Genomic DNA, 24,564 nt, shown 5'->3' with positions numbered 1-24,564 from the left:
ACAGGCCTGGAGAAAGGCCAGGAGACTCCAAGGGTCACTTGGAAAGTCCACGGCTGAAGAAGACTTCTGAGGGCTGCACTGGCCTCAGGGCAATGCCTCATCCTCAGGGCTGCTGCTCAGACACTGCCAGAGATCTCACCAAATCGTGTCTTCTTTTTCCAAAAGATGGTGTGCTGCAAACATGGTTCTCTTCTGTAGCGGTCTGGTTGGTCAACTTCCATCACTCATCCCTCTTGACCTGTCTGAGCCAATCGTAGTAAGTAACCTCAGCTCACTGGTCATAGATTGGTATAGAAACAGAAATTCAACTCACTTCTGGCCAATGGGGCATAGTCAGCAAGTGTCTGCCAGGAGTAGAGGAGGGGAGAGGGAGGCTTCTGAGTGAGGGGTCACCCTTAAAAGGAGGCAAACCTTTTCTTCCCCTAGACCTTGTAATTTCTAGTACAACTTTGGTACTCTGGGAGCAGCCATCTTGAGACTGAGGGGAAGCTCTCTTGGGGTTGGAGACTGTGTGTGCAGGCATTGGTTAGGTAACGGCCCCGAGTTAATACAACCTCCAACTCCAGGATCCTCGCCGCTTCTGGGCTTGTTATCACACGTGATACAAATATTCCTACTGTCTAAACCAGAGTTGGGGGGCCTCTAACTTGACACTTAAGTTGCTCTGCTGGTTCCTGTCCATGGGGTCAGGTAGGTGACCATCTGCCTTGATTGGGTAAGGGCCATGGGCAGTCACAACATTTCTCTCATTCAGCTGCCTGCCTGTCTTCAGAGCCATGGGTTATTGGAGCCATAAGGAGCCCCAACCTTCATCTAGTCCCACCTTGATCCTATGGGTGGGGTAACTGAAGTCAGAAGAAGGTGACTTGGCAACTTGCACAGAAAGCGTGGGACCAGGATGGGAACATAGGTCTTTTGCCATCCACTCTGGGCTCTCTCTTACTGCCTAGTTCTTTGCTATTTTGCTCTGTCTCTGTGTCTCTACCATGCTTCTCCCTAGGCCTCCTTCTCCCTCCCTCTTCTCTGACTAATTTCATCTAGAGCCTCATGGGGCAGCTCTACCAGGGACTGTGGGGGCTCTGGAGGAGACAGTGTTGAGAGAACCGGGCTGGGGAGCTGCATGAATGGCCATCAGGCGGCAGGGCCCACAGATGGCTCCGCAGCACTGGGAGCTGACAGAATTCCATGGCCCAGCTCCATGGAGCAGGCTCAGCTGGGGCTCCTTCCCATCCTATCCTGCTTCCCACTGACTTGGAGAGACAGCCGGTTGGTGGAGGGTTTGTGTGGGTTTATTTACTCTTAATAACAAGCTTATATTTTAGATATTCCCCCCAGGTGTTTCTGCTCATTTGGGTTAAGTACAAAACCATGGATCTATGCACAGAATGTGGGGATCTAAAAATTAGGATTACAGCCCAGCTTCCATACAACAAAAACAGGCTCCTTTTGAAGGAACCAGTGCCCAGAGACCTGTCCTGGCTGGCCAAAGCAAAGCCACGATGGGACATTTGTTAGCAGCCACCTTCACAGCCATCCACTGCCATCAGTGCCTGCTCTCCCCTTGGGTCTTCCTCAGTGGGAGTCAGGAAACATTTGCTGAGCGACTCATATAGCCAGGCCAGACCTGGTGTTCTGCCCAGGGTGAAAGCTATACAATTCCATGCTCCAGAAGGTCCCAGTCACGTGGGGAGACAACAGAGATGTCTGCAGTTCCCGTGGCGTGTAGTAAGCTCTGCCACTGAGCGTGGCACTGGGCGCTGAAGGCTCTCTGGCCTGTGGTCAAGAAGGCTTCCTCAAAGGGGTCTTCAGCCCTGCCCTCAGCATGCCTGCAATCTTGCTTCTCTAGGAAAATGCCCTTTTGGCTGCTGATAGTTCTCCCCTCGCCTCCAACCTGCCCTCCACACCCGATGGAAGTTTATCTCACCCAAGATGGCAAAGCAGACACATCATATGGGTCTTCGTTGTTATTCCCACCACCAACTGGTAAATGCCCTGCCTCAGCACCCATGCTGTCTGATGTGACTCCTTTCCCTGAGAAGGAAGTGGACTTTTTCCCATCAAAGGTCAACCCTTCTCGACCTGTGCCCTTGACACCATCCCTTCTTACTCTCTCAAGGTCATCACTTCCTCGGGTGACTCCTCTCTCATCTTGCACTGCTGACATGTTCTTCCTTGGTACATTGCAGCCCCCCTACAAATGCCTTCACTCAGTAACCCACTCTAATCCACTTTCCGTCCCTAACACCTTCAAAAACTTATTTTGGCAAGGCCACCAGTGACCTCCATGAGGTTGCCAAATCCAGTGGATGTTTTCCTGTGTAACTTACTAGAAGGCTCAGCAGCTTCAGATGGAGATGTCTGCTTCCACCTGAAGACATACATTCATACAACTTATGTTCTATGACACTCCCACCCCCCACGCTTCAGATTTCTCCTTCTTAGACATGTTGGCTCAATCCCCCTTCCCTACCCAACCTGTAAGTGTTGAGTCCTGAGACCACAGTCCCTGGACATCTTCTCTTTTTCTACCCACATTCATTCTCAGGTAACCCTAACCTAGTATCACATTTTTAACACAGAGATTGCTCCAAAATGTATATCTTCATTCCAGACCTCACTTACGCAGCCAAACTAGACTTTGTCCATCTTACCTACGTGGCTCCACAATTAAATCAAAATGACAAGATCCAAAACTGAATTCTTAACCCAGCCCCAACCAACCCCATGTGATAAACACAATTCTAAGATTTTGCCCAAGATTTCCCACCCCTCTGGTGTAGCGCCTGGGATTCTAAAGGTAATGGATTTGATGCCCATGATTAGGGCATGTTATATGGCACCACTGACCTTAAGAAAAGGAGAGTTTCCAGGTGGGACTAAACTTGATCACACAAACCCTTTAAACACAATGAGAACTCTCCAGTTGGTGGCAGAAGAGGAATTCAGAATGATTCTACCAGGAGTAGATTCTCTGGTGGTGGCTTTGAGATGGACAGGGCCATGGGGCCAGGGCCCCAGAGCTGAGTGTGACCAGAGTGCTATCTGGCTGCAAGCAGCAGTCAAATCAGGATGTTAGTCTTGCACACACAGGAAACTGAGCCAGTCAGCTTGGAAGAGATCCCGAATTCCAGATGAGAGCCATGGCTCACCTAACACCTTGACTAAAGCTCCAAGAGACCCAGGACCAAGAATCTAGCCCTTTGCCCTGACCACTGACCTACAGACACTGTGAGATAATAAATCTGTGTTGTTTTAAGTCATGAAGTGTGCGTGAAGGTTTTGCAGTAATGAATGCTAACACATTTCCTCTCAGTAGACATCACCATCACCCAGCCATGTTGGTTACACCAGATTCCTTGAGTCCTTACCTTACTTCACCCTCGCATCCAGGACAGTGGCCAGTTTTCCCACTTCTACTTTAAAAATGTCTTGAAGCCCCCCACTTGTCTCCATCTTCGCTGCTTCTGTCCTGCTCCAGGCCTCATGACATTTTGCTCTTGTTACCACAACCTGCTTTCGATCCCGTACCTGCGCCTGCCAGTCATTTTCCACATGGCAGCCAGAGCACTCTTCTGAAAACAATTGAATCAGGCCATCCCGGTTACAATCCAGCAGCATCTTCTTGCTGCACAGCAGACAACATCTGAGCTCCTCAGCAGAGTCTACAAAATTCTCCATGGCCTGGGTCATGCCTGTCTCATGTCTTCCTCCCCTGACCTGCCCACACCAGTTATTTCCTTCATAGCACACACATCACAGTTTGACCCTACTGTATTTACTTTGTGTGTAAGTGGGGTGGGGTCGGGGGATGTTGATGTTTTCTCTGCTAGACTGTAGATTCCTTGATGGCTGAGACCATTCCTGTTTGAGTTCATTATCATATCCATACAGGAAGATCCCTTGCAATACTTTTTCCTTTCGGGCTTAGGCGGGGCAAGTGGTCTTCTCCTGAGCCTTGATTCCCTTTGTGGGGAGCAGGACTCCTGGAGAAGCACCCACAGGCTAGGTGTTCCTATGGGGACCATGAGAGGAGGAAGGAAAGGGCCTCATGGCCTCCAGACCTCAATGACCACACGCCTATTCCCTAGAGTCTACTAGAGCCTTCTCTCCCATGAAGACAGTCTGTGGGATTTACTTCTGTGGGCCTTGGGCTTCTGTCCCTTGGCATCCCACCCCTTGTCCTAGAGGAATTATGTTGGTGGATCCACATGGAGCTGCTACTCTCCTAATTAAGACCCTCTAAAAGAAAAACATGAAAATACCCTTCTGCCCCAAAGCCAGTTGTGAACCAATTCAATAAAACCAGCTGCTGAGGAAGGCAGACATCTTCTCCCTCCTCACACTGGCAAGACCAGTCTCCTTCCACCACAGGGGAGCCTCTGAAAGTTGTTGGTGGGCCAAGCATGGTCTGGATGACTCAGGAGATGAGGATAAACTCATTCTGTTGGGAGTGGCACCAGCTCTGGCTGCTACTCTACTGGATGGAGAAAATCGCCTTCATGAGGTACCAGTACAAGATGTCTCTTCCTGCCTGGCCGAGGATGGGTCTACAGGGACCCCCTCTGCAGGTTTTCCCCACCCACAGTGTGGGCAAGGTGTCAAGTGGAAAGCACCGAGATTTGGAGCCAGGCCTCCCCATTGGCTGGCTCTGGGCTGGCTGCCTGAGAAGAAGTGTTGGTCCTCTCTGAGCCTTGGAGTCTCTGCCATAAATGGGGTTACTCCTCCCTCCCTCCCACCACGGACCTTAGAGGCTTACTGCAAACAACAAATGATGAAGCAGAAGGGAAGGGCCTGGCATGGTGCTTCATATTCAGCAGCTGAGCAGAGGCTCAAAATTATGGGCCATCCCTCCCATTATTATCAGTGAATGAACTCTGCTACAGCACCTTGTTCTAGATCCACAGCTGAAAACCTGTTGAAATGACAGAAACAGTAATAAAAAATTAAAAGTCCAAAGGGCTCTGGAGTACATTTGTGAAAGTGTCAGGTTGTGTTTTTTCCCCATGTATGTTGGCTGAGTCTCCTCAGGTCACACTGCTCTGGGCTGTCCCCTTGGGAGCCGGAAAGCAAGTTGAAGGCCCTATGGGACAGTAGCCTGAGCCCAGGAAGGGAGGTCCTGTCCTGTCCTGCCCCCCCGCTGCAGAGCCTGGGGAGCCATGTGCCTGGCTGAGGGCCCCCTTGGGGAGAAAAGCAGGGGTGGGGAGAGAGGACGTGTCAGTGTTTTCCAGGCCCCTGTGGAGAGCTGTGGCATTAAAGGTGCTGGAAAAACCTGTGGGGGATCTTGCCGAGCCCTGGCAAGGCTCCCCAGAGCAATGCTGAACTAGGGCACAGCCTTGGCTCCTGTACCCTCACCCTCAGGGCTTCTGCACCCGGCAGTGTCACGTTATACAGCTCACAAACCAACTGCTCCAACAGCCATCCCAAGGAGTCTTGTCTCAGGGTGAGGTTCACCCAAGGGTGAGGCAAAGTCTCTCAGATACAGGCTCACCAAGGTGCAGTGGCAAAATGTGTGAGTGGGTAACATACCTGCTTTTGCTCCACACCTGTCCCCGTCTCTGGTGACAGGCCCCAAAGGCAAAGTTTTCATGTATCCATTGGTGGTTAGGGACTCTGTCACAAAAAGCATGGAAGCAATGGGTTGAAAGGGGGTCACACAAATTCTTCCTGGAGGAGAGAGCTCTGTCTGTATTAATTAGAAGACAAACACTGAGGGGCGCCTGGGTGGCTCGGTTGATTAAGCATCCAGCTTCCACTCAGGTCATGATCTTGTGGTTCATGAGTTTGAGCCCCTCATCGGGCTCTGTGCTGAGAGCTCAGAGCTTGGAGCCTGCTTCGGATTCTGTGTCTCCCTCTCTCTCTGTCCCTCCCCCGTTCACACTGTGTCTCTCTCTCAAAAATAAATACACATTAAAAAATTTTTTTAGAAGACAAATACTGACTGGCCATGTGGGTCTTTCTCCCAAAGTTCTGCTGAGTAACAAAGATGTTGCCCTGAGGGAGGTGAGAACATTGGCGTGCTGTGGTCTGGAGAGCAAATGCAGTGAATGGAACAGCAGGGCTCACTTTGGTGAGGCGCTGCTTGAAATGACCCCTCACCATGACTCCATGTCCTGGGTAAATATAACTAGTATGAGTGGAGCAGAGTGGAAGCCATAGATAAACTCACATTCCAAGTCAGATTGGACTCAGAGGGAAAGAGAGGCAGCTGGCACAGGCCAGGAGCCATAGCCATAGGGCGCTTTGAGACTGTAGGCCCCCGTAAGCCCACCCGAGTCATGGGTGTCTTTTGGACTTTCAGAGAAAGTAGGAGTTCAGTTGGGTGAAGATTTGAGTCAAGGACAGCCAGGTCTCCAAGGGGCAGGGGCACCCACTGGGTGAGTGAGTCTCTGGTTTTGATATCATTGTGTAATAAAGAACTTGACTGGCTACTGTCCCTGGTTTCTTGAAGAGAGACTGACTTCTTGGGACGTCCCAAGTAAAAAGTGTCTTTGTTCTTCATGAGCTCCTGAGTCTATGCTGATGAGATGACTCAGGATGGGGACTGGCCATCAGAAGGACCAATCATAGTCTCTGAGCCTGCCTGACCTGGGAGGGGGCGAGTACTGGCATTGAATTCAGTGGCTACAGAATGAAACTCCAGTAGAAAGTCTGCACACCAAAGCTCGGTGGAGCTTACTCTTTGGTGAACACATCCGCATGGCAAGAGGGCGACATGCCCTGATTTCACGGGGAGAGGGTAGAGAAGCTCTGTGCTGGGGACTATCCCAGACCTCACCCCATGAGTCTCTGCATTTGGCTGGTCCTGGCTCCTTCATAATAAAACTGTGATCAGAAGTGCAGTACTTTCCTGAGTTCTATGAGTTGGTCTAGTGAGTTATCAAAACTGAGCGGGTGGTGGGACTCCCCCAAGCTTATATCCAGTTGGTCAGAAGTTCAAGTGACCTGGGGCCTCCTGAACTTGTGTCAGAAGTAAGGGCTGTATTTTGGGGGACTGTGCCTTTAACCTGCGGGGTCTACTCGAACTCCAGGGTGCTGGCCTCGGAATTGAATGGGAGCAGACCCACCAGGTCACAGTAAGTGGGTCTCTTTCACTGTGTGAGTCCTTTCCTGCCCTCTTCTCACACCGCTTAGCGAACTCGTGAATTACAACCCTGAAGGCATCCATTCACTCCGTTCCTTTCTTTGGCCCTGCGATCTGGTGGAGTACAGTCTCTGCAACAGCCAGGATGATTTGTACCCTTGCCAAGGACAACGGTGGCATGAAGTCATGGCTGGGCTGCCTGCTCCAAGGTCGACTGGTTGTTTGGAGGGGCACATGTAAGCCATAAACACAGTGCCACTTTTGCAATGGCAGCACGAGGACTTCTGTTTGGGAGGTCCTCGGGACCGCAGTCTGGTTCTGAGGCGTCTTCAAGATGCTTTTGCATAGCAAGCATATGGTTTTGCCTTGGATTGTATGTTTATTCAAAGAGGCTTGGGGTGGGGGCTGAAGGAAGTTATGGGGTGGGGGAGTGTTCAAGTCGGGTCCAACCCAGGCCACTGCTGGGCCCGACCATTGTCCTTTTGGTGAGGTGAACGGCCCCCAAAGCGGGAAGTACAGAGAGGGTCCAGGTTATAAATCTTCCCCTCAGAGCAATGCAATTGTATTGTACTTAAAAATAATTAAAGAAATCTGTAAAACATGTTTCCATTGCATTAGCTTACTTCACTTGGCCTCGCAATGTGAGGATCGTAATTACTTAAATATTTCCCTTTACTATTTTTCAAAACATTTTTCTAAATTGTCAAAAAACATTCTGGAGAGAGTTGGATAAAAAACATAGTGAACATGTGTCTGATTAATTTTTTAAGACAATCAAGATCAGATGCAGAAAATGATTGGAGACGGTTTCAGCGCAACAATAAAAGACAGAAATCTCGGAGCAGGGAATGTGGTGAGTCATAAGGAAAAGCGTATTCATCATTTTTACTACGGTATCTATTGGAACTCAGATGACAGGGAACGAACCGGCCTGGTGTGTAAATTGCCAAAGGTAGAGGGTGGCCTACGGGGACTGTGTCCAGAGAGGGGCGTTCAGCCGAGTGTTCCCAGATGCAGGCTCTGTCCTGATGCCGAGCTTGTAAAACAAGAGATCACTCTGAGCAGCCATTCTTTGTCGCCTGTCATTACAAACAACTCGAGGGCAATCCGCTGGCATCCTGACAAGCGGATCGTCCCTCATCTGCCAGCTGACAATCAGGCCACCATCCCGAGGCCATCGATGGAGCTGCTGGGTGATGGAAAGCCACTTGTCAAAAGAGGGTTTATGATGTTAACTCACAAGCTCTTCCCTAGCTTGAACTGAATTTTATTTTACTTTATTCAATTTATTTTGTTGAGTCCTTTTCTTAAACTTATTTTTTAAGTTCCAATAAACAACCGGGATCAGAGAATGTGATTTCTTTCTCTGGCAAAACACTTTTGCCCCTCTCTCTTTCTTCTCTGGCATCTGCTGCCTGGCCATTGTCATGAGAGGAGCAGAGAGAGGGCCCCTGTCCGAGCTCTTCACCCGTCTATGAGCTGGGAGAAGGTTCCAGGCAGGGTAGACTCTTCGACTCCTACAGTTGTGCCCCCTTATCCCCGGGATAAGTCGTGCCCCCTTATCCCTATATGTTCCAAGACCCCCCAGTGGATGCCTGAAACCTATATATACTGTTTTCCTATACACAAGAATGCCCATTATATATATGTACCTATGGTAAAATTTAACTTATAATTAGGCACAGAAAGATGAACAACAAAAACTAATAAGTCAAACGACTGTAACAATATTGTGTGATTGTGGTCTCTCTCTGAAAACATTTTATTGTGCTATACTCCCCCTTCTTCTTGTGAGATGATAAAATGCTCATGTGAGGAGGTGAGCCGATGGGAAGGACGTAGGCACCGTGATGTAATGTTAGGCTCCTACTGACCTTCTGACCGAAGGAGGATTGTCTGCTTCTGGACCGCTGTTGACAACAGGTGACTGGCAGTGCGGGAGCAAGGTGGCAGGTAAAAGGGACTGCTGGATTTTGCCTGTGCATTAAGAAGTGCACGCGGGGGCTCTGTCCAGAATCCTAAAAGAGATCCTGTCTGAAGAGGAAGCCTCACACCGAGGCTTATGGCCCCATCAATCACCCCAGGTCCCCATGACCTTTTCACTTCTTTAGCTTTAAATTTTTTTGTATTTTTTTTGTTTGTTTTTTGTTTTTTATAGCGTAGAGACTAATGTGCCTTTTGGTTTTAGCAACAAAAAAAAAATGGGGGGTTATTTTCCCTGGTTCCTCATACCAAGTAAGAGTCTGTCTCAATAGCAGGCAAAGGGCAGGCTTTGAGGGAGGTTTTGTCCGGTGTGATTAAGGCCTTCCCTGGGGGAATTGTAGGAGTGAAAACCTTGGACCTGGGCAACTGAGGCAGGGCCAACAGCCAGGGAGACTGTCTGTAGCAGACTTAGATGACATCTACTGAAAGTCAGGGTGCTCTTTGATATCCCCCACACAGAGGGAATTGCCAGGCAGAAGTGAGAGAGATTCTTCAGTGGGCATCCCTGCCCTTAAGGTGTTCTGGGAAGGCCTCGTTCAGGGCTGGGAAGTCAGCTCCATCCCCTGGCCACCCATCTCTGTCCTGCTCCTGACCATAGGGATGGACAGCTCCATCCCTATGGTAGAACATGTTCATGGACATGGGCTGACCAGTTAGAATTATGCGCAGATCATGGCTTTGCAACTTGAACTTCACTCAACGAGCTAGGCAAGGACTCTCTAGGAGCTCCCAGGTGGCGGGAAGTACAAAGTGGATAGCATGCAGGGTGGGAGCTGGAAGAGGCCGAGCACCTCCTCCTTGCACTTGTGCTGGTGGGTCAGTGAGCCACCTGCTCCAGCAGGAGACAAGCAGGAGCACAGAGGGCAGGAGCTGGAGTGGCCTCGGTGGGGAGCTCTCCAGGGAGACTCTGTCCTCGCCCTGAACACTGAGCTTCTGGGCTGATATGGGGCAATCTGATCCTACTTCTTTCTCCAAAGCTTTAGGTTCTAAGCTTTTAAAATATTCAAGTTATAGTGACTTCGATATATTTTACACCCCTCGCGTGGTGAGGATCTCTCGCCTATCTTTGTAATCATCAGAGGAGCCTGGAGATTTCACAGTGGCGGCCTGGACCTGCCCCCAGGATGCTGTGTGCTGCAGGGGGTGCCCTGGGCAGGGAGTTCAGTCTCTCTCCAGACACCTCTGCCCCCTCACTGTGGTCCCCTCCGCTGGCCAGTTTCCTGCCCCCTTGAGTACAGTCCTTTGGAAAGGAACCTCTGTTTGAGCTCATTCCTGAGTGTGGCATCAATCACAGGACGCTTGGCCAGGGAATCCGAGGGCCTGCTGAATAATTCAGAAGTGCTACATGGAATACTTGTTGTTCGCGAGTGTTAATGAAAATATCAAGGGAATTAATTAACAGTCAATTATATCAATTTTAGATTTGGACATTGATTCTGATGCTGAAAGCTAAATGTGCATTTTTGCCACACTTCCTGTCCCTGACTCTCAACTTGTCCTGGTCGTTTCCAATCAAACTTACAAGGGGGAACATGCTCAAATTATTCCCTCTCCCTTGCTCTGTTGCAGCTTGCTTCTGATAAACAAGGATGAGAAGAACTGTTTCAGTCATAGGTGCTATCTTGATCTCTGGGGGAAGGGGAAGGGAGTTTGAATCTATAGATAATAAATTACCAACAAAGGCGAGAAAGCAAGAACCACGTGCATGCTGTTTGCATAGATATGTATATTCTGCCCGGACCATGACATGGAAGAGATTACAAGAGAGGGAAAATGCCAGAGGGAATCACAGGCAGTGTTCTCACCTCCCGTTTATTACCAGCGGAGCCCAGGACTCTGTCCATTCTGCACGTGTGACATGTTTGCTAGACATGTGTCAACCATCCCCTCGGAAGGGATTTTTAAAAACCCTCTGTGATCTTTGATATTAAGAAAAGGCATCTCATTGAAAACAGTCTTTGCATGATTTGGCACGAGCAGTCTAGACTGCTTTATGAAAAATGACAGCTAGTAGGAAAGTAATTAAAGATGTATTTTGCTGAAAGCAAAAGTATTTTTGGAATCAATACCAACCATCTTTAATTTGCCAGCTCTTTCCACGATCATTGTGCATTATCTGGGGGATCTCAATCCTAGACCTTGGGGGGGGGTGCCAGCCCCTTTGTGGTGTCACTCTTGGGTCCTCGTCTGCTTGGTCACCATCCTCGACAAGGGTGGGAGGAGGTCTGGGGGCAAAGAGAAGGCACAGTCCACGTGGAGGGGAAGGAGTCAGCGGACCTCTCGCTGGCACCCGGCGTGGCATTTGGGTCCTCCCAGGGCAGGGAAGACATTTGAAGAGTAGTAGTAGTGAGGCCAGGTGCAGGGAAGGCTGGGGTGATGGTGGTACCCGCGGCTTGGAGTTAGAGACAAAGGGGCAGACACCTTCATTCGTGCTTTGGAGAATTCTCAAGGCAGAAAGAAATCTGTCTTACCTCTTCTTTCTTTTTTATAGGCAGCGTTTCCTTAGCTGGTTAGGAGCTCCCTTGGGGCAAGGACGGGTCTCTACTTCTGTGTGAGGTCCTTGAGCTCCCTACCTGCAGGAACGTCTTTCTGGCTCTCTTGTCGCCTTCCCTCTCCCATCCATCCTTCCACCTGCCTGATTCTTACTCACCCTTCAGATGCCAGGTGAGAGAACACTTCCTCCAGGAAGCCTTCTTGGGATGCCTCATCTCCACCCGTTGCACCTGAGAACGTCAGCTCTGATTCCACCTGATCCTAACACTCCTTAGTCGGTGAATGGCCTACTTTCTTTACCATGTTCTGGGGACAGAGATCACAACCGTCTCACCAGTTTACTCCTGGTTTCCAGTCTGGAGGCTGGCAGCTCCTTGGATTTGGGGGATGAGGTCACGTGTCATGACTGTAAACACATTTCTGCCCTTTGGTTGTCTCATCCCCTTGGCGTTGGTCTCTGGGTCCAACTTCAGGTGTGGTTCTAGGATTTAACGGACTGCCTTCTCCCACATCCTTCTGTGATAGAATTGTGAAGTCCCCTGTCCCCTCTTAGCACTCCAGAGGAAGCTGGGTCAGGGGGCAGTAAAGCCCACCTGGCCAGGAGGAGAGGGGGAGCCTGCGGAGACTGCTAGTCTTGAGGAATGAAGGTTGGGTGCATTTGAAAGGTTCAGGCGATTAAGAAGGAGGGCGGCTTGGGGAGCATTATGACTTTAAGAGGCCAAAGCCTCGGGCACTTTCTAGGCCACTCTCCATGTTACAGAGGACTTGAAACTGACCAGCCTTCATAGGGTCAACTCAGCAGGTCAGAGTGTAGACTTCGCCGGCAGGGTCAACGGTCTGTGTTCTCTGGTGTGTGGAGCCATAGGGTGCTTCTGGGGGACCTCAGAGGGTACTATAGTGGAGGGGGAAATACAGAGCAGCCCATCCAGCCCCCTGCTCCTTGCTCCATTAGAACAAGTCTGTTTGTATCTCTTTTGTTTTAACACGATCTGTAATGCGCATTTGTGCCTGTGGTATATGTATGTGGGTTAAGCGTGAGCACGCGTGCAAACAAACTACTGCTCACTTCTCCTTCCAGCCGCTGCCGCACAGCAAGTGCCCCGTGTCTTTGCACAGAATGTGAGCTAGCGTACCGAAAGCCACACGTCCGGCTGTGCAGCAGAGAGCATACGGTCTCCTGGCCTGATTTTCAATGTCTAGGTGCTGTGGATTTTCATTGCTTTGGATCTTAGCGAGGCATTAATTTTTTCCCTCATTGATATGCATAGTCAGACGTAGTTAATCTTTGGGACACCTGCTGGTCAGATGCCTGGGATAAGCCCGGATTAAGGGAATTCTGATTACCAATCCTTGCAGAGTGCCGGGCAACTTGGGAATTCAGGGTACGGAGGGTGTGGTTGAGCACAGGGCCGCCATGGTGAGATGGCCGGGTCTGTATGGAAGGGGCGTTGATCGATGATGGTGTCTATGTTGGTAGAGTGTGTAAGAACCACTGGGAGTGGAGTCCCATGAGCCCATGTTAGGTTTTCAGTCTGTCTTTCTATGACGATGGGGTCTGGGCTTAGCTTTCCTGGGACTTTGACCTCTGGCCATAGTTTTGTGGCTGGGTGTCATGTCAATGATGCAGCTCTACCCTTTCTCCAGGACAGTCCTGCATCTACTGAAAGAACCAGTCCCGGACCAATCGGGGGAGAAAAGGAGTTTCGGTAGTCTTTATGTATCGTACTCTTTACATCGTCAGTTTTTCCCACCAGAATGCAAGCTGTGGGAGGGTATGTGTGAAAAGTACTCGTGGTATGAAAGACTCCCTATTTGTGAGGATGTTGCCCCGAGTCTCAGCGGGGTGTGTGTCTTTCGTGAAGTCCTCTCTGCCTTCACGGAGCCCTCCACCGTCCCAGCCCGTGGGTGGTCTAGCAGAGCTTGGCCAACGGGGGCCTTTCCTCAAGGTCTGGCCCCAGAAACCTCACCCACCTGTGCGCGGGTAAGATAGTTGCTCAGTTGGGACTTCACATCCTAATGAGGCTGGTGCTTCCTGACAAGAAATACAATGGCAGAGGCAGGAAAGGGGGCTTTAGACCCCCGTGACCCTGCCTCCACACAAGAAGTCTCTTTGCCTTCTTGGAAAAATCCAACATTCTGTGAGAGTTCAAGGAGTTCAGCCCATCATCAGGTTATTTATGTGTTTACACACAACAAGCCTCCGTCCCGTCCCGCAGAGGACAGTGACCGTTTGCACAGCGTCAGCTCCGATTGGAGTTTCTGTGAAGGAGACACCAGGTGACTCGGACCAGCTGTTGCCCTCCAGCAGCAAACAGTGTAATGAAAGCATCAAGACTCGGACCCAGGAAATAGGGGCAGAGTGTCACGGTGGGTGCCTGCGCGGGCAGTGTGGGGTGCCCCTCAACAGTCCCAGGCTGCAGGCCCTCTCTGCTTGCTGGCTCACCAGCTCCCAGGAGTAGGACCTGTCTGCAGGCTCCCCTTGCCTGGGGGCTGGTCCTCACTTCCTCCTCAGGGCACCCGTCTCGCGAAAGCCTGGATGATTCGGCGTCCTTGGGGTCCAGAGGATGGACCAGCAGGTTGAGTATAGGCTGCTCCCAGAGTGGAGACTGTATCCAGACTCTAGATGTCCTTGTTGGAGCAGGTCGGCATGGAGGCTGGGCTGGGAGCCCAGAGCACGTGGGAGCCTGGTGGCGGTTCTCCACTGGGCCAAGACGACATCACTTCCGCTAGGCAGAGGCTCTGCTTCCCGCAGATCTGGTGGCTGTCCCACGGCGGGGGCCTCGCCACTCAAGCACTCCGTGAAGCTCTCTTTCTCGCCGAAGAAGCCTCTGGGCTGACCCTGGTGCTGTTGGAGCCGAGACAAGGACTTGTGGCCTCCTGGTGTCCCGACTTATGTCAGGGTCCCCAACGGAAAGGCTCTCAGGACAGTCGACAGATGCCAGCAGGTGAAGCAGCGGCAGAGACTGTATCGGACAGACGAGTGCACACACCATCTAAACGCACACATGGTGAAAGACTGCCAGCCACTGTGGTCCAAAAAGATGGGTTATGGGCCTCATTTCTCGGGTTGGGATCCCCGGTGAGAGGGTTACTGACCGCCTGTGAAGGGCACAGAACCGTGGCTCGGGAACCTTGGGGTTGATCGCGGATGCCACTCCCAAGTGACCCTGCCAAGCTCCCAGCTCCTCCGTGAACTCAGTTTGTTCATCTGCAAAATGCAGCAGTAATGGGACTTGTGTCACACACCCATCCTGCACCGTGAGGCACAGGCGATACATGCCAGGCGCCTAGCACTAATCAAGGGCGTAATGGATGAGGCATAATAATAATTGATAACACTCCACTTTGCCTGGGACAATAAACACCGTGTTCTTCAGTGGCCTCATTCCTCTGCCTCACATCAGCTGCAGCCAGCTGCTGACTCTCTGCCTCATTTTCTCCTCCTAATGAGGGGAAATCTAATATCAGCTTTAGGCTGGATGTGGAAATAATCCAGTTCCTCTGATGTGGGGAGGGCACGGAGCTTCCTGCAGGCAGCCTGCACTGCCCGCCTTCGCCGCTGGAGGAGGGGATGGGGGGCAGAGGGCTTGGAGCCGCTGTCCCCGCCCCGGTGGCCGGAGACCCTCCCACTCCTTGGGCTGACTTCCCTGAGCCCCTAAGGAGGGTTGAGACTCTCCTCCTCACCGCGCAGAGAAAACTTTGGGTGGCTGACCCCAAACCTCCTCACGAACAGCCCATCTCCCTCCAATTGTTCCATCAGCGCTGGGACTGTCAGCTCAAACCTGACAAGTGACAAGTCTCAGGCTCATGCCGACTAGATAATCAAAGTCTTGTCAGAGCTGTCAATACCCTGCAGATAGGAGAGGACAAAGGGAGGAAAGGTTTCTACAGAAACCGCTGCCTTCACACAGACGTTGTCGAAGCCTCTTACCCAAATCGCTGTTTGTTCCTAAACATCACTTACTGCTGAATCTCTGGGCTCAAAAGCACAGACCCCGAAATGAAATAACAACCTGATACCGCGCACGGGAAATGCAGATTTTGCTAATTTGGAGATTATTTTGTAATTTTACATATAAGAGGTACATACCTGCGGTTTTTCTGACATTGAATAGCAGTAACCCGGCGGATGAGATTTTTTTTTCTAGCAAAAATATATTTACAAAAAAAAAAAAAAATCTGCAACGGAAAACGCCAACAAAAGCGACACAGACTTACCCATGTCGCATGTTTGCAGTGACGCCAACGAACGGACAGGTCGTGCCGCATCCGAGAGAAGTCGTAATGCAGGCGCGTTCTTGCACCCCCACTCGTGCTCTGCTCTCCCTTGGTGAGGATGCACCTACGGCGAGCCGGCAGCCGTCACCTGAGAGTGGTGGTCGCTTGTCCTTTGTCACCCAAACCTTGGCAGAGACTGACGTAGCCAACCAGTCTGTGAAGAGGGAGGAACACCGTGGACTTGTAAACCCACCCGAGAGCATTCATGGCCGAGAGGTCAAGGCCTCAGGGGAGGACACGGGCATCCTTCCCCTCCTCCTCTTTCCACGCCCGGGCCGGTGTCTAGCTTCATCCTCCGTGGGGGTGCGTCCTGGTCACCTCATGCATGTCAGAATCGAAGCCTGCCCATCATCTTAAATGAGCTCATACCCAAGGATACTGGGCTGCCTTGTTTCCCTGGACTTACGGAGCTGGGTAAACACAGACCCAAATGCACATGTATACACAGCCTTACCAGCAGGGAGACGGGTGCCCTCTGGAGGGTCACTGCAGGTCCCTTGCGGAGTCCTGGCCAGTCTCTCTTAGTGGCCTGGCCGCCCTGGCTCGACCAGGGGGAGGTGACAGCCCCAGTCAGGGGCACGGCAGAGGGGAGGGAGGCAATGAGACCCCCCACTGGTCTCCCTTCACATCCAGAATGAGCTGACCGCCTTGCCCCAGCCTACGCCCGTGTGCACCGGCCGTGGCCGCCTCTGTGTTTTCTCTATCTCCTCTCTGGCTTTGTGACTCCAGCCACAAGGGCCATTTTGCTTTGTTCCAGACTCTGCCAGCGTGGACCCTTGCACTTGCTGCTGCTTATCAGGTCTCCCCCCAGTGTCCCGGATCGGTGGTATACATCCCACCCTGTTCCCTGCTACTCCTTATTAATCGCCCCTTTATATATTCTTGATGGCACTTGTCCTGCTCTGTCTGATCTGTTCTTGCTCCCGATTGTATTGCCTTGCCTACTGCTTCTGTCTCACAGAGACACATCAAAGCCCACAAAGTCCAGGGAGGCCGGGACCTCATGTTACTCACAGCCAATGCCCGGAGGGTGGTGGATACTGAAGGGGTGACTCAACCCACTTCTGCCCAGGTACAGCATTAGGGGCTGAAAGTCCTGGGGATCCCTGCTGGCTGGAGATACACAGGGGACTTCTTGCCTGAAGGAAGGGGGGTGCCTTTGTGAGACGGGGGCCAAATCTGTCTCCAGGCCTCCCATCACCTCTTGTGTCACCACCACTGTATGGGCCCCGATACTCCTCCAGGAGCTTGCATCCCCTTAGTGGTCACTGCTGCCCTTTCCTCAGATGCCCTGTGAAGGGGGCTGTTAGGGGAGGGCCCAGGCCCCACAGGCAGGTGTCCTTTGCTTCCTCACAGGATGCACTGGGCCCCTGAAGTCGCACATATGAATAAGGCTCCACCCTTGCCTTCTAGCAGTTCACAGTTTAGGAAGGGAGATAGGTGTGCACACCGGTGAGAGAATACAGTGTGTTTAGGGAGTGAAAGGGCCTATGCAAGCAGCAAGGAGGCGCTCACAGCCAGGCTGGAGCAGTACTGAAGTCTTCCTGGAGGAGGTGACGCCTGAACTCAAATTAGAATTTAGAATAATAATTAGATGACAAAAGGCCAAGTCTTCCTGGCTCAGCAGGAATATTGGAGAAGGTCTGTCTGGGTGGCATGGCTGGGCTGCATCTCTCGGGGACCAGTAAAATCTGCAGGAGCCTGCATCGTGGCCGGGATGGCTTGGCTGCCGAGCGCGAGGTTTTAGTTGTCTGACCACAGTGCTTTCGGAAGAATGTGTGTCACCGTGCGTTTGTCAGAAGCAGGTGAGGCCGGGTGCTCTGTTCCAGTATTTCCGGTGGGAGGCCCTGCCAGAGTCCCTCTTTCTGGTCCTTCTGTAAAGCCTTTTCGAAAACCCCTCTTTTCTTCATTGCTATGTCCATCCTCAGCCAGCACTTTAATGCTCAAAAGCTAAAACTGACCATCTTTCTCCCATCCACACCAAGCACTTACTCCGGCCTTGATTTTTATGGTGCCGGGGATGGCAGGAGTTTTTTGATGAAATATTGCCCACCGTCCACAGCCCCATCAACTTGCAGGCAGCCATATTTCGAGGGGAGCGCGAGGGGGGCAGGGGGGCGTGCGTGTGTGGAGGCCAATATTCCCCTGTCTAATTTATATTTTACATTTCTGTAAAATCATGCTTAGAGTATTTTGGTAATCTCTGCTGAGATTAAGTATAATGCTGTACATTTAATTGATATAAGTGGTTTCAATTCTCCTTAATATGACAAATCTCCAGTGTGAAATATTCTTAGTTAATGATCAACATAAAATAGAGTTCATTTTTAATGTGAGTACAAGATTTGAATTAATTTGTAGCTAGAGCAGGGTTATTAAATTTTGTGTGCTTTGTGTGCACAGGCACACGTACGGTCATACGTGTGGCCTGGAGCATACATGTGTGCTCTGGATGAGAACAGGAGACACCTACCCCTTCTGGTCGGAGCCGAGAGTGTGGACTCCCGTCTCTTCTTTTGTCCTAGAAGCAGCAGCCCCAGCGCCTTGCCCAAGGAGGAACCAATCCCCCCCCCCCCCCCGCCCCCCGCCTCAGCCTGTATCACTCCTTGGTCTTTGGTGCCCCCGGCCTGACCCAGGATCACGGGGGTCAGCCCACCGAAGCTAGCCGGACCCAGAGGGAGCTAATACCAAGGTCGCCTGTTCCTGCCACCACGCGGTTTCCCACGCAGCAGTTGCTGGCCTGAACATTAGCATATCGCTTTATATTATCAAAACCATATGATGGCTAACGTCATCCAGAGAAGTTCAATGAAAGTTTCAAGTGAAAGAAGTTCCTTGCAAAGTCATGTCCACGGGGAAGGCTTCGGGGGCAGACCCCCAGCGGAGCTGATCAAAGCCAAGAGGTTTGCATTCCCTGGCCTGACTGGACGCAGGGCTCACACAGGCAAACGCGTTTTCCCCAGGCACCCGAGTTAAGGGAGATTCGTCCAGAAAGCCAGGGCCACGGTCTTTGGCCCTGAGATCCAGGATGAGGGCACACTCAAAAACCGCCACTGCCTTTACTGCTTTCAGATAACAGAGACCAATTTTCTTACAACTGTTACAAGAGAAGGGGGGTGGGGGCGGGGAATAAAAGCTCCAGGATAAGTGCCAAGCAGAATTTGGATGTTGTATAAACCACGCGTGGGATGGAGGCAGTGACTTGCAAGAAACATCTGTTCTTCCAGCAGCTGGAGCCCAGAGCCCAGGCTCCTTAAAATTTTCTTTTGTGATGCACTGTTTCCAGACAGACAACCTTCAATATGCAAGCTGACCCTGAGGCTCTTAAATATTTCCTTTGTAGTCACCTCTTTAATGATGATGCCATTTGAATCCCAATAACAATGAGGTCTTCCGACCTCCTCCTATCTTCAAGGCAGGACCGTGGGAGGGAGGCTCTACTCCCCGGCAAGTTCAATTTCTATTGGCTTAAGCGGCTGCGGAAAGAATCTTTAATCACATATACAATATTATTGGCAACGCCGTGCAATAAAAAGGCTGAATGCTTCGTTTTTCTAGATTTCCTTTTATATTTCAAAATCGCTTTTCTTTCAAATTAGTGTATCCTATACGTTTTCTTAAAAGAAATTACTTAGGGCTTCACTTTTTTTTTCCTCCCCCTTTTGTTGGCTTACCATTCCTCGTGAAATTACCACCTCACGGGGACTGCAGGCTTCCAAATGCTTTGCATACGAAACGCAAGGCTTGAGTGCATTGTGTTGCAATTTTTAAGAATGGCATAATTTTCATTAGAAATGTGTAGATGAATAAAAGTACTGCTGCTGTACTAATTAGGTATTTTATTACTCTTTGATTTCAAAAAGAAGCATGCCTGCTCTAACAAGGCAGCCCACTATCGTTGTTGGGAAGCTTCCTCTGGGCTCCCTGGGGAGGAAAGGGCGCTGCAGGACCCATTGCCCAGGGAAGGGGAAAGCCCTGCTCCTGTCTCTGGGAGAGCTCTTGCTTGAGTAGAGACCCCGCCCTCAACAAAAGACAGGCCAAGGGTCACTGCGACAATGATCCCTCTTTGCAATTTGCTATCAAGAGGCAGCAAATACCCGCTGCCATTCTGAGCGTTTCACCCCTCAGCCGAGTGATTCTCTGGGTGATGCTATCGACAGAGGCTTTTTTTCCCCCCTTTGAAATTTCTAGATAAGTAAGCAGTCAGCTCTGTTGCACCTGCTATGTTTCCAAAGGAGTCTGTGCCTTAAGGAGAGACCCTCCAGTGATAGGTAATTGTGCCTTGGGGTGTTGTTGTTACCTTTGTCCCTGGGTGTGGCTCAGGTGAGCTCCTCGAAGGGGTGGAGACCTCTGGCTTCAATCCAGTTCTCTGAGCCTGCTGGCCATCCTGCTACACCTGGGCTGGATCCAGTATGACTTGGGCGCGGCTTAAGGTGCAATTGGCCATTTTGATCGCTGATGCTACGAAGGAGCAAACTCACCTTTCTGCACAACCAAGCTCCTGTCTGGGAATACGAGCAGATTCTACCCTCTTCCCCACCCTGGCTGCCTTTGTACCCAGTGGAACCCACGGAGGGGACAGTGGCTGTGCTCAAGAATATCTGTGCCTGCGCCACAGAGTTAGGCTTACTGACTGAGGGAGAACAGAGCCTTTGTCCTGAAGCTGCCAACTGTGTGTGTGGTCTGAGCGTGGCCAGGGTGGACCCTCTGCATAGACCACTGTTTATTTGCCCAGCTCTGCTCTGTCAGTTGCACTCATCAATTTCACAGAGCGCAGCCCAGCAAATGTGGGTTCTCACAAAGACCTCTAACCAGGCTACACCAATGGATGCTGAGTCCCTGTACTTAGCAGCTTCAGGCTACCAACCTTGGGCTGTCTTCTCTGAGTCCCCAGATTTATGGCCGCGCGCACTGGAGGAATTATGGGGTTAATAGAGGAACTTCCAATGTGTGGCACTTCTGCAGAGGGGTGCCTTCCAAGAGAAGCAGAGCGGCTTCCCCCATTAGGAGTGGTTTGTGGCCAGGAATCTCCGGGCTGTCACATCTAATTATGCAGCCTAGTAATCAGCAGAGAACTCAGTAGCGTCCCGACTCAGGAAAGTCGGCATCTGTTCTAAATCCTGCCCTCAGAGCAGGAACAGTGCCAAATACTGCAAAGACTGCTTAGCTGGGTACAAAAGATGCTGTCAACAGGCCAAAAATGGAAAGGAGTCTTGGTTTGATTTGAATGAGCTATTTTTTTTTTTATGGGACAGATAAAAAGTAATTGAATTACATCCAGTAAAAGTAGGCTCCTACGTTCTTTGAATAAAAACAACAACAACATAGACACGTTGTGGCTGGTTAGAAGTAGAGATATTCACTGTTTTGGTTTCAACATACATAACAAAACTCACGACCCCCTGAATGGGCGCAGGTAACAGTTTTTAAAAGTATTTCCTTGAGACTGTGCGTGGCAGGTGCAGTACATTTCTCAGGAACTTGGCCTCCAACCCAGCTGTTAAAGTTTTAAATCGCTCCTTCTTTCAATGTTAGCTAACCAGGAGGACAAAGGCGCTGAAGGTGACAGAGACACCTGTTCATTCCTGCTGACGTGAGCACTGCTCTGTGCCTACAGAAGAGCAACCCTCTTCACCATCATTGGCCACACTTGCCCTAACTTTGCCATGATATTTGCTCATCGGGCCTTTCTAATAAAAACCAATATTGTTTGAAAACCTTGACTTGGGTTCAGCCCTTTGACAAGGGCAAAGACTCCAGACACTCTTCCTGGGGTGTATATGCTACCTGATGGGATGGGGTGGGATTTCAAGGCATGGGGTGGGTGGGGGTCATTTAGTGAATGTGGGGGGGGGTGCAGTGGGTGGAGAACGCGATCTACGGGAGTTTCTACAGCCTTTCTGCTCTGGCTGGAAGGCTGTGGAAGTGGACTTGAACGAGGTGGGAGAAGGTGGCGACGTGGGAGGGAAGGAGGCGTGCATTCAAAAGCCACGTGCCTTTCACCTACAGGTGGCCTGGAAGGCTTTGGCAAGACATACCCCAGGGATTCAAGGTCTAATTTTCGGTGATAATCAAAATACAACACAGTATCGAGGGCTCTTGTTCCGGGCCTACTCGGGTGGCAGCTTTTTCATTCCTATCGCAGAAATGAGATTGTGCTCCTGGAGATGAATTCACATGCCTTGATGGTTTTAGCCAGTACGTAGGAGTTGGAATGGACTTTTCTGGTTTCTGGATCTGCACAGAAGGGTGAGGCCTGCACCATGACCCAGGAGCGATCTCAAAACCTCATGTCCCCCAGACCTGCAGGATAAGAGCCCTGTGCCCTGTCCTAGGTATCGACACAACAAGGGCATTTGGGGACATCTGGCCAGACTCTGGACCTCCCTGGTGTGTGCTGACATGCCTTTTGCCTGGGTTTATGAGAGGACATGAAGTCTGGCAGCAGCCCTGCTCCACACTCCATGTGGACCTTTGAGATTTTTCCAGGGGCTCTTTCAGGAGACTAGGCCATGGGTCGACTCTCCCTAGATTTGGGGGAACTGCCGTACTTTTCTGTTTATCGCCTTCTCTCTGTCTCTCTTGTTGTTCAGCTGTCCACGTCTTCTCCCATTCCCTCCCAGACACCCAACATAAACTGGACACGTCTTAGGTGCCCCACAAGTGTCAGGTAAGAGGTGGCCTCCAGGCTTCTGGTTTTAGTCCCTCAACTGTCCCAAAGTGAGCCTACTCAGAACACAAAGCAAAAAACCATATTTGGATAAATAACTTCTGACACATCGATTTCTGAATTCTCTCCTTGGATTTTGTCTTGTAGTTTCACATACTCCATTTCTCTCCACGACTTTTTTTTTTCATACCAATCTTCCTGAAAATCGATTGATGGACTCAGTTTTTAGCAAGTTGTTTTCCGAGATCTCACCTGCACAGACAAGTGTCTCTTCCTGAGCCTTTTTCCTGAGGCCTGAAACCTGGATCTTCTTGGAACACTAGGATCTTCCCATGCAGCCCTTCTCAGTGCTGGCCTTGTACTTTCATACCCCACAAATCTCGCCTTTGGGAGATGAGGCGACCTCACGAGTCACTGTCGTCACTTCCAGAAAACTAGGACCCCACTCTTGTTTATAAAACAAAAGCAAAGGGGTGCCTGGATGGCTCAGTTGGTTAAGCGTCCAACTCTTGGTTTCAGCTCAGGTCACGATCTCATGGTTTTGGGAGTTCTAGCCCCCTGTCAGGCTCTGTGTTGATGGTGCAGAGCCTACCTGGGATTCTATCTCTCTCTCCCTCTCTCTCTGCCCCGCCCCTGCTTATGCTATCTCCGTCTCTCTCAAAATAAATAAATAAACTTAAAAAAAATTTTTAAAAACTTAAAAATAAATAAATCCAAGGTAAAAACTGTTCCACTGATGGCTCTGCCTTCCAGCAATATCACCTTGATCCCCCTGCCCATCACCATCTCTACTTTCTCCGTCATTGTAGACTTCAGCTCTCATGTCACAGCTGTCCCTGTCACCCTGATTCTTCCCAGGATCAATGTGAAGCAGGTGTTCTCTGTGGATGCTCAGTTCAGTACATGGTTCATTCAATTCCTTAACACCTAAGCAACAGTGGCCATTACTCCTACCTGCTCCTTGGCTACCAGGTCTTGTAAACACGTACTCCTTACCTGCAGCTCCAGTGTTGGCCTCTTGACTTCCCAGACCATTTACTCCACTCCTCCCACTTGCTTTGTGATTGGACCATCAATGCAATTTCAATCCCAGAGCTCATCATCTGGTCATTTTCTTGCTTTAGCCCTTTATTCTCTCTCTCTGGAAACTCTGTCACCAGGAGAACTCAAGTGCGAGTGTTTCTCTGCCTTAGAAGCACAGCTGACCTCTGCTGGGGAAAACGACAAAATGGGACTGAGTGGTGGTATAGCAAATGCTGTAAAACAAACACCGCCTCCGTTGGGCCCCAACACTCCTGACGTCCTGTTATATTTGACTAGTCAACTTTAGCTGCTGGTGTATCATAAACCTTTTGTTGAAGTGACTGATAAGGCCTGTAGCATGAATGGCACTAACACAATGGTCTCACTGCTCTCCAGCCCACCGCCAGAGACCTAGAGAATGTTTACCAGTACTTCCTTTTAGATTGAAGCAAAACATTTCAAACTATTTCAAGTCCAGAGGATGGCATACCTTCATGGTCACTTTGCGACTTGATCAAAATCTTCCTTGAGCTCTGTCCTCCTGCTCAGGGAAGGGCCCCGTTTTTTGTTGCTGGTTTCATGGGACACGTGTACCGTTTTTCCTCCTTGAATTTTGGGGTGACTGTGCGACTGTGACTAACCAATGGGCTGTGGCCAGAACACTGTATTTCCATTGTGAGTTCTTTCAGATTCATTCCTCTTGCACCATGACACTCATGGAAACGAAGCCCCCATCAGCCCGGGTCCTCAGCAAATCCCAGGAACAGAGTGCCCCACCAGCATGTAGGAATATGGCCTAGGAGCAAGAAATAGATTTGTGTCTGTGATTGTTACTGTGACATAACTTCATTTAACTCGACTGAGCCAGAGGCTGCAGAAGTGGACCCTCTTGGAGTGTCATGGGGCCATTATCTGTCAATCTTAGGTCTCTTTCTGTTCCCAAAGACCCTTTGTGCTCCCTGTCCTCTACTTCTCCCCCGTGGTCCAGCCTCCACCGTGTTTCTCCTCTAGCTTGAGCTGTTGGTCATTCCCCCCT

The 24,564-nt window shown here is 50.5% G+C and overlaps 1 long non-coding RNA gene across 1 annotated transcript in view; it reads left to right on the top strand.

Moving 5' to 3' along the window:
* LOC109251574 (uncharacterized) overlaps positions 1–24,564 on the top strand; it is a 115,350-nt gene that overhangs the window by 57,438 nt on the left and 33,348 nt on the right. The window lies entirely within an intron of this gene.

This window comes from Panthera pardus, unplaced genomic scaffold (genome assembly GCF_024362965.1).
Source record: "Panthera pardus isolate Hobbes unplaced genomic scaffold, ASM2436296v1 HiC_scaffold_18, whole genome shotgun sequence".
Lineage (NCBI taxonomy): Eukaryota > Metazoa > Chordata > Mammalia > Carnivora > Felidae > Panthera > Panthera pardus.
Note: the sequence above shows the minus strand (reverse complement) of the source record. Positions and strands in the feature narration are given on the sequence as shown.